Source organism: Rana temporaria, chromosome 2, assembly GCF_905171775.1.
Source record: "Rana temporaria chromosome 2, aRanTem1.1, whole genome shotgun sequence".
Classification (NCBI taxonomy): Eukaryota; Metazoa; Chordata; class Amphibia; order Anura; family Ranidae; genus Rana; species Rana temporaria.
This window is the reverse complement of record NC_053490.1, coordinates 10,709,683-10,719,789: the sequence shown is the minus strand read 5'-3', so window position 1 is coordinate 10,719,789 and position 10,107 is coordinate 10,709,683. Positions and strand designations below refer to the sequence as shown.

The 10,107-nt window shown below is 48.5% G+C and overlaps 1 protein-coding gene across 1 annotated transcript in view; it reads left to right on the top strand.

Moving 5' to 3' along the window:
* Positions 1-10,107, top strand: part of LOC120928817 (zinc finger protein 420-like) — a 928,736-nt gene that overhangs the window by 140,776 nt on the left and 777,853 nt on the right. The gene's annotated exons all lie outside the window — the stretch shown is intronic.

The window sequence follows — 10,107 nt, the reverse complement described above, 5'->3', positions numbered from 1 at the left end:
AGCTCGCACATGATTGGATGATAAAATCAGCAGAGCTTCCCCTCATTTTTAGATCTTCCCCTCAGATCTATAGCGAGCGCACTTGTAGTGCAAAGTGGATTTGCCTCTCGTAAATAACCCCCAATGACTTCTCATTGTTTAGAAAAAATGTCTCCATTGATAGAGATCTTCCTCCTTTATATACAATGGCCCGGATTCAGATACCAGTTACGACGGCGTATCTCCGGATACGCCGTTGTATCTCTGAGTGCGCTCGGTCGTATCTCTGCGCCTGATTCATAGAATCAGTTACGCATAGATTTCCCTAAGATCCGACCGGCGTAAGTGTTTTACACCGTCGTATCTTAGGCTGCATATTTATGCTGGCCGCTAGGTGGCGCTTCCGTAGATTTACGCGAGGAATATGCAAATGATGTAGATACGCCGATTCACAAACGTACGTACGCCCGGCGCATTTTTTTTTTACGTCGTTTACGTTAGGCTTTTTCCGGCGTATAATTATCCCTGCTATATGAGGAGTATCCTATGTTAAGTATGGACGTCGTTCCCGCGTCAAATTTTTAAAATTGTACGTCGTTTGCGTAAGTCGTTCGCGAATAGGGCTGTACGTAAGTTACGTTCACGTCTAAAGCATTGACGGCGTAATTTCGAGCATGCGCACTGGGATTTTTCCATGAACGGCGCATGCGCCGTTCGTAAAAAACGTCAAATATGTGGGGTCACCATTAATTTGAATAAAACACGCCCACATCATTCACATTTGAATTAGGCGGGCTTACGCCGGACCACATACGTTACGCCGCCGTAACTAAGGTCGCAAGTTCTTTCTGAATACGGAACTTGCACCCTATTTTGCGGTGGCGTAAACGTATCTGAGATGTTGGCTTGCATACACACTGTCACACAAATGTTGTCGGAAATTACCTAACGTCAACAACGCGGTGAAGTACAACCCGTACGACGAGCCGAGAAAAATGAAGTCCAATGATTTCGAGCGTGCGTAGAATTTTTGTGCGTTTAATTGTGTACACGCGGTCGGAATTTCCGACAACAACTTTTGTTGTCGGAAAACGTGAGAACCAGCTCTCAAATTTTTGCTGTCGGAAATTCCGACAGCAAATGTCCGATGGAGCCTACGCACGGTCGGATTTTCCGACGACAAGCTCACATCGAACATTTGTTCTTGGAAATTCCGACCGTGTGTATACGCGGCATTAGGCGTGTGAGCGACCACCGAATGGCGATCCTCATAATTGTCCGCAGGAGGCGCTATAAATCTTCACAGCCCTTTCATTTACAGAAAACCATAAATAGCGGTCCTGGAATGATTCCATCGCTCCGCGTGTGCCGCCGTACCCAATACGTTCAGTACAATCTGTGTACACATGTCCGCCCTCCTTGGGTTTGTGCTTTGTGTGTGTGTGCCTATGGGGGAGGCAGGACTTTATTATATTTTTGGTTCACCTAGCTTTATTGATGTCACAAGGGAAGGACAAGGCTCACAGAACAGAGATTGTACAGATTGTACTGTGTATGACCAAATGTCCTGAATTTACCACGATTGTCCCACATTGACTGAGTCCTAGGAACACACAGGGAGGTGTAAGTGTTCCTCGTGCCTCCACTCAAGGCGTGTACCCCTCATCTCTGCCCCCCCCCCCCAGTCCTGAGACCACAAACTGCCCACATTTCTCAATTTACTGCATCCAGCGTCTGTCCTCCCCGCTCCTCACATTTCAGGACTGTTAGACCCCCCCATACACACTATACATGAACATAATACATGAAATGGTCAGAGACTGCAGACATGATACAGGAGATGGTCAGAGACTGCAGACATACTACAAGAGATGGTCAGAGACTGCAGACACAGTACAGGAGATGGTCAGAGACAGCAGACATAGTACAGGAGATGGCCAGAGACAGCAGACATGATACAGGAGATGGTCAGAGACTGCAAATATGATACAGGAGATGGTCAGAGACTGCAGACATAGTAGAGGAGATGGTCAGAGACTGCAGACACAGTACGGGAGATGGTCAGAGACTGCAGACACAGTACGGGAGATGATCAGAGACTGCAGACATAATACAGGAGATGATCAGAGACTGCAGACATAATACAGGAGATGATCAGAGACTGCAGACATAGTAGAGGAGATGGTCAGAGACTGCAGACACAGTACGGGAGATGGTCAGAGACTGCAGACACAGTACGGGAGATGATTAGAGACTGCAGACATAATACAGGAGATGATCAGAGACTGCAGACATAATACAGGAGATGATCAGAGACTGCAGACATAATACAGGAGATGATCAGAGACTGCAGACATAGTAGAGGAGATGGTCAGAGACTGCAGACATGATACAGGAGATGGCCAGGGACTGCAGACATGATACAGGAGATGGTCAGAGACTGCAGACATGATACAGGAGATGGTCAGAGACTGCAGACATGATACAGGAGATGGTCAGAGACCACAGACATAGTACAGGAGACGGTCAGAGATTGCAGACATGATACAGGAGATAATGAGAGACTGCAGACATAATTCAGGAGATGGTCAGAGACTGCAGACATGATACAGGAGATGATCAGAGACTGCAGACATGATACAGGAGATGGTCAGAGACTGCAGACATAATACAAGAGATGGTCAGAGACTGCAGACATGATACAGGAGATGATCAGAGACTGCAGACATGATACAGGAGATGGTCAGAGACTGCAGACACAGTACAGTAGATGATCAGAGACTGCAGACACAGTACAGTAGATGATCAGAGACTGCAGACATAATACAGGAGATGGTCAGAGACTGCAGACATAGTACAGGAGATGATCAGAGACTGCAGACACAGTACAGTAGATGATCAGAGACTGCAGACATAGTACAGGAGATGGTCAGAGACTGCAGACATAGTACAGGAGATGGTCAGAGACTGCAGACATGATACAGGAGATTGTCAGAGACTGCAGACACAGTACAGTAGATGATCAGAGACTGCAGACACAGTACAGTAGATGATCAGAGACTGCAGACATAATACAGGAGATGGTCAGAGACTGCAGACATAGTACAGGAGATGATCAGAGACTGCAGACACAGTACAGTAGATGATCAGAGACTGCAGACATAGTACAGGAGATGGTCAGAGACTGCAGACATAGTACAGGAGATGGTCAGAGACTGCAGACATAGTACAGGAGATGGTCAGAGACTGCAGACATAATAAAAGGAGATGATCAGAGACTGCAGACATAGTACAGGAGATGGTCAGAGACTGCAGACATGATACAGGAGATGGTCAGAGACTGCAGACATAGTACAGGAGATGGTCAGAGACTGCAGACATAGTACAGGAGATGGTCAGAGACTGCAGACATAGTACAGTAGATGATCAGAGACTGCAGACATGATACAGGAGATGGTCAGAGACTGCAGACACAGTACAGTAGATGATCAGAGACTGCAGACATGATACAGGAGATGGTCAGAGACTGCAGACACAGTACAGTAGATGATCAGAGACTGCAGACATAATACAGGAGATGGTCAGAGACTGCAGACATAATACAGGAGATGATCAGAGACTGCAGACATAGTACAGGAGATGATCAGAGACTGCAGACATAATACAGGAGATGATCAGAGACTGCAGACATAATACAGGAGATGATCAGAGACTGCAGACATAATACAGGAGATGATCAGAGACTGCAGACACAGTACAGTAGATGATCAGAGACTGCAGACACAGTACAGTAGATGATCAGAGACTGCAGACACAATACAGGAGATGGTCAGAGACTGCAGACATAGTACAGGAGATGATCAGAGACTGCAGACACAGTACAGTAGATGATCAGAGACTGCAGACATAATACAGGAGATGGTCAGAGACTGCAGACATAGTACAGGAGATGATCAGAGACTGCAGACATAGTACAGGAGATGGTCAGAGACTGCAGACATAGTACAGGAGATGGTCAGAGACTGCAGACATAGTATAGGAGACGGTCAGAGACACATCAGTTCTGGACGGACACACACCTATGCTCAGAACACTAGTTCTGGACGGACACAAACAAGGAGAGAAGGAGGGAGGGTAGAACTCTGCCACTTTGGTGCCCCCACCTCTGCAGGCGCCTGGGTGCAAAGCACCCTCTGCACCCTACCTAGGATCGGCCCTGGTGAAAGGGGCTGCCTGATTGCATACAAATTGAAACCCTAAAGCTTCATACACGCGATCGGACTTCCAACTGACTTTTCCGTGGATTTCGCTCCGAAGGGCGTGGCTGTGAACTTGTTCTGCATACACACAGCGGGACTTTTTCAGACAACTTTCTCCAAATCACTTGGTTTTTCAGCTCTTTACCGCCACCCTGTGGGCAACTTTTGCTATTGTTGTCCGATCTTTAGCATTGGTTCTGAACATGCGTGTGCCCATACACACGATCTGACTTTTTGATAACAAACCTCCGACAGACCTGTTTTTGCAGACAATCCGACCATGTGTACGCTCCATCGGACAAACTTTTTTGCTTTTTCATCGGACAAATGTTCGCTGTGAGAACAGACAAACTTTCCGGCAACAAATGTCTGACGGAGCAAATCTGATCATGTGTACATCAGTCCAAAGTACAAACACACATGCTCAGAACCAATGCTAAACATCAGACAACAATGGCAGAAGTTGCCCACAGGGTGGCGGTAAAGAGCAGAAAAAACACGTGATTTGGAGAAAGTTGGCTGAAAAAGTCCTGCCGTGTGTATGCAGAACAAGTTGCTCTTCGGAGCAAAATCCACGGTAAAAGTCAGTTGGAAGTCCGATCGTGTGTATGAGGCTTAACACAACATTAGCAGAAGTTGCCCAAAGGGGCGGCGCTAAAGAGCTGAAAAAACAAGTAGTTTTGTGTTTGTTGGCCGACAATTCTCTGCTGTTTCTATGCAAGACAAGTTCATGGCCAACGCCCTTCAGACAAAAGTCCTATGCTTTGTCCGATGAAAATCCGATCGTGTGTACCAGGCTTTAAAGTTTGACCTCATATTATATGGTTTTGGTAAATCTACAGAAAATTGTTTAGTGTGTATCCAGGTTTAGTACTCAAAGTAGCAGACACCTCCCAGGACAGACAGAAATGACAAGGACCCCCTGATCCTCCCTGACACTGCCCTGTCTGTGTCTCTTCTGGTGCCGAGCGGACACTGCACAGCTTCCACCAGAGGTTCCCAGCAGAAGGAGCCAAGTGGAACCATCCAAGAGGACCCCAACCATGGTAGAGTCATCAGAGGAGCTCCACATCAACCTCCAGAAAGGGTCAGCATCAGCCAGGTGTTCATCTCCCAATTCCCCCCACTGTGCACCATTGCCGCCTCCATCCACTCCAGTGTCCGGCAATCCACCCCACTGCCCCCTGACCACACTTCCACACAGGGCCGGTGCAAGGACTTTTGACACCTTAGGCAAAACCTAATTTTGCTACCCCCTGGCTCCACCCCATTTGCCTTGCCCATGTGCATTAATGAAGCGCCCATCAATGCAGCCTCACCAGCACCCATCAGTCCAGCCTCACCAGCACCCATCAATGCAGCCTCACCAGCGTCCATCAAGGCAGCCTCACCAGCACCCATCAAATGCAGCCTCACCAGTGCCCATCAATGAATGTTTGCTTGCTTCCATTCATTCTGGAGTCGGGACACAGACACAGTCCTCCGCTGCGCCTCTGACACTATGTGCGAATGGAGAGGCGGCTGCCTGCTGATGCTGGAGACATAGTTTCTTGCTGCAGAGAGCAGACAGTAGAAACACCAGTGGGCCAGGCGCCCCTAGGCAGCAGTGCACCCAAGGCGACTGCCTAGTTTGCCTAGTGGTAGCACTGGCCCTGCTTCCACATGTCCACTCCACTTTACCCCATTGCCCCCTTTCCTCTCACCATCCCCTGTCCACCCACTGCTCCCCTCTTCCATCATTTAACACCAGTGTCCCTTCACTTCCCCCCCATCCAACACTTTCCCGCCCACCGACCCTCTGTTCTCCCCACTGTCCCCCAGTCTCACCACTGAGCACTAGTACCCAAATCCCCCCACCCCCGTTCACCACATACCCCTATCTACCGATGTCCTCCTGTCACCTGCTGCCCCCTTTCCATTCCTGCCACCCATCCCTTATGTCCTCCACTACCCCTGTTTAATCACTGGGCATCAGTGCCCCCCTGTCCATCCCACTAACCTCTGCATCACTGTCCAACTACTGCCTCTCTGTTCTCCACCCCCCATCCCACCACTGAGCACCAGTGCCCCCTTGTTCACACAATTCCCCATCCACTTGTGTCCCTGCTGGCCACCCGTCCACCCACTGCCTCCCCCATCACCCCACTGCCCCCATCTCACCACTAAGCACAAGTGCCCTCGGCCACCCACTGAGCTCCAGTTTCCTGCCTGTCCACCCAACTGCCGCCCTGTCCACCCCACTTCCAAGCTGTCATAATTAGCAGTCTGCCATAGGGTTCACTACCTTGTGGTGCACTCCTGACTCCAACGGGGTGCATCTGTCATCTGGCCACAGGTGGCCTGACAATATAGTGAACTAAGTGTAGGACATTGATTTCTTCATGGGACCCCCCATTTTTCTGCACGTTTTAGAAACAGATCATCCCACAGGTCTACACAGTGTCCTTCATGTGACAGAAATACATTGTCCCTTGGGACTCCACGTTGTCTCTGATTGTAGCAGACATGGTTTATTACACAGGACTCCTAGATATTCAATCCATATGGTAGATTCATTTAGGGAACCCAGTCCATGGCAGTAGGCACACATCAGATCATCAGCACAGGCTGGGCTCTGAAGAAGAAGGTCTCAAAACACGTCAGCCGGCAGAGGCCCCTGAAACCTCCTCTGTTACCATCTGGAGTCTGATGTCATTAGACCAATTGCTGTTATCTGGAGATTATTTGTATCGCGAGTCTTCTCCCATACGTTTGTGAGTAGTCTTTTACTTTATTTTTAAATAAAATATATCCAAGGATAATGCACAAGGCCGGTGTGCCCTTTTTTTTCTTTTTCCTCTTCAGGATCCCAGACCACCCTTGCCCCAACCTACCCCCTTTTTATAGCCCATTTGGGTAGGAAGGCAGGACCTAACAAACCTGAGAAAGGAGGCTAGAAAAGTTAAACCCTTCTCTTAACTAGGTTAAAGCAGAGCCCAACTTGTAGGCAACCTGCCTACAAATGGACATCACCAGACAGCTACTCCGGTACTCATGCCACTCCATGCCTTCACACTCTCCACCTTCAGTAAATGTTGGGCAGAAGGTGCAAGAGAGGCCTACACAATGTCCCAGCCTTCACCAGATAAGCGATACATAGGAAGCAGCTTTTTCACCAGACAGTGCCCCCTCCTCGTCTGGGTCCCAGTCACAGACATACCTGGAGTGCTGTTGTCACAGAGGAGTGGGGAACCTATTTGCAATGGGAGACATGGCCAGATAATCTTCAGCTTGCCATACATGGTTAGTTTTATTTTTTTTCTGGCTGAATGAAGAAGAAGAAGAAGAAGAAAAAAAAAAACACATACTCCTTCAACCACACAATGGGCCAGATTCTCATAGATCAGCATATCTACGAGCGGGGCCTAGCGTATGCCATTAACACTACGCCGCCGCAACTTACTGGAGCAAGTGCCGTATTCTCAAAGCACTTGCTCCATAATTTGCGGCGGTGTGGTGTAAATGGCCCGGCGTATCCCCGCGTAATTCAAAGGGGGCGGCTTGTATTTAAATTAAGCGCGCCCCCGTGTCGAACGAACTGCGCATGCGCCGGCCTTAAACGTAGCCCAGTGCGCATGCTCCGTAGTACGCCGCAAATACATTGGTTTCGACGTGAACGTAATTAACGCACAGCCCTATTCGCGACGAGTTACGTTAAGGACGTAAACGACGGGAAAACCCGACGCTGTCCCGACAGCCATACTTAACATGGCATACGGCGGACCGGCGTAAGGTTACCCCTCATATAGCAGGGGTAACCTTACGCTTACGGAAACAACGTAAACTACGGCGAAGCGGCGCAAAAACATTTGGGAATCGGCGTATCGGCTCATTTGCATATGCGACGCTGAAATCGACGTAAAAGCCACCTATCGGCCAGCGTAGTATTGCATTTAGGATCCGACGGTGTAAGTGACTTACACCAGTCGGATCCTAGCCTAATTCTGGCGTATCTTGTTTTGAGAATACAAAACAATGATACGCCGGCGGGATTTTCGAATTACGCCGGTGTATCTGTAGATACACTGGCGTAATTCTTTTGAGAATCTGGCCCAATAAGGAGAATGAAAGAATCCTCCACACTGGGGGCCAGATTCACGTAGATCAGCGGATCTATAGATCCGCTCGATCTACGTGATTTAAGATCCGCTCCCACAAGTTTGAGAGGCAAGTGGCTAATTCACAAAACACTTACCTCCAAACTTGCGGCGGCGGATCCTAAATCCCCCGGCGGAATTCAAATTCCGCGGCTAGGGGGAATGTACTATTTAAATCAGGCGCGTTCCCGCGCCGATTTAAATGCGCATGCGCCGTCCGGGGAATTTCCCGGCGTGCATTGCTCCCACTGACGTCGCTAGGACGTCAGTGGTTTCGACGCTTATGTAAACGACGTCCATCCGTATTCTAGAACGACTTACGCAAACGACGTTAAAAAATTCAAATTCGACGCGGGAACTCAGGCTATACTTAACATTGGCTGCGCCTGATAAAAGCAGGGGTAAGTATACGACGGGTACGCCGCTACGGAAACGTCGTAAGAAGACTGCGTCGGGTCCGCGTACGTTCGTGAATTTGCGTTTCTCGCTGATTTACATATTATTCAAGGTAAATCAGCGGGAACGCAGCCGGCGCCATTTTTTAATTGAAAAAAAGATCCGACAGTGTAACACAGTGTAACACTGTCAGATCTTAGCCCTATCTATGCGTATCTGATTCTATGAATCAGGCGCATAGATAGGACCAGTGTAAGTCAGAGATACGACGGTGTATCTGTAGATACACCGTCGTATCTCTTTGTGAATCTGGCCCTGGGACTTTGTGTATTGACAGCAGAACCCACTGCTGTCAGAATACACCACTCTAAGGCCGGGTACACACGAGAGGATTTATCCGCGGAAACGGTCCGGGGGACCGTTTCCGCGGATAAATCCTCTGGCGGATTTTGATCTCATGGTTGTACTAACCACGAGATCAAAATCCCCGCGGAATTCCGTCTGCGGTGACGTGTCGCGCCGTCGCCGCGATGATGACGCGGCGACGTGCGCGACGCTGTCATATAAGGAATTCCACGCATGCGTCGAATCATTGCGACGCATGCGGGGGATGGATTCGGACGGATTGATCCGGTGAGTCTGTACAGACCAGCGGATCAATCCGTTGGACTGGATTCCAGCGGATCGATTTCTTAGCATGTCAAGATATTTTGATCCGCTGGAAATCCATCCCGGGGGACAAAAATCCGCGGAAACAGATCCGCTGGATTGTACACACCAGGGGATCTATCCGCTGGAGCCGGTCCGCGGATCAATTCCAGCGGATCGATCCTCTCGTGTGTACGCCTTATGTGTCCCTTCAACAGACTTCAGTCAAAGATCAACTTCTCTCAAGGAAAGATGCCCACACATTGATCAAAAATGTATTCAGTCCCAAATTTTGATCAGTGTATGGACAGCTTTAGTAGGTAGCTTAAGCTTGGCTGCAGAGGCTTGGCAAAATGCCGCTTGACCACTACCAAGAGAGATAGAGTTATTCATGTATTAGCTGGGGATCTGGAAATAAAGAAAACACTTAGGAACCCAGATCATTTAATTTTTGATGCAAATGAATAACATGTTCAATTAAAGCTTCATACGCAGCACAAAAAAAAAAATAGGAAAATCATTAAGGAAAACACAGTTCAGTCATTGGTGCTTGTTCAAAAAGTATCTCAAAGGGTAAAGTATTCCATGGCTCTCTAGGTGTGTGCTTGATGGACAAAAGCACTAAACTAAATTGCATCATCCATTACATTCATGCTTGCTTAATTGTAGCAAGTTTGCTTTTCAAGGTA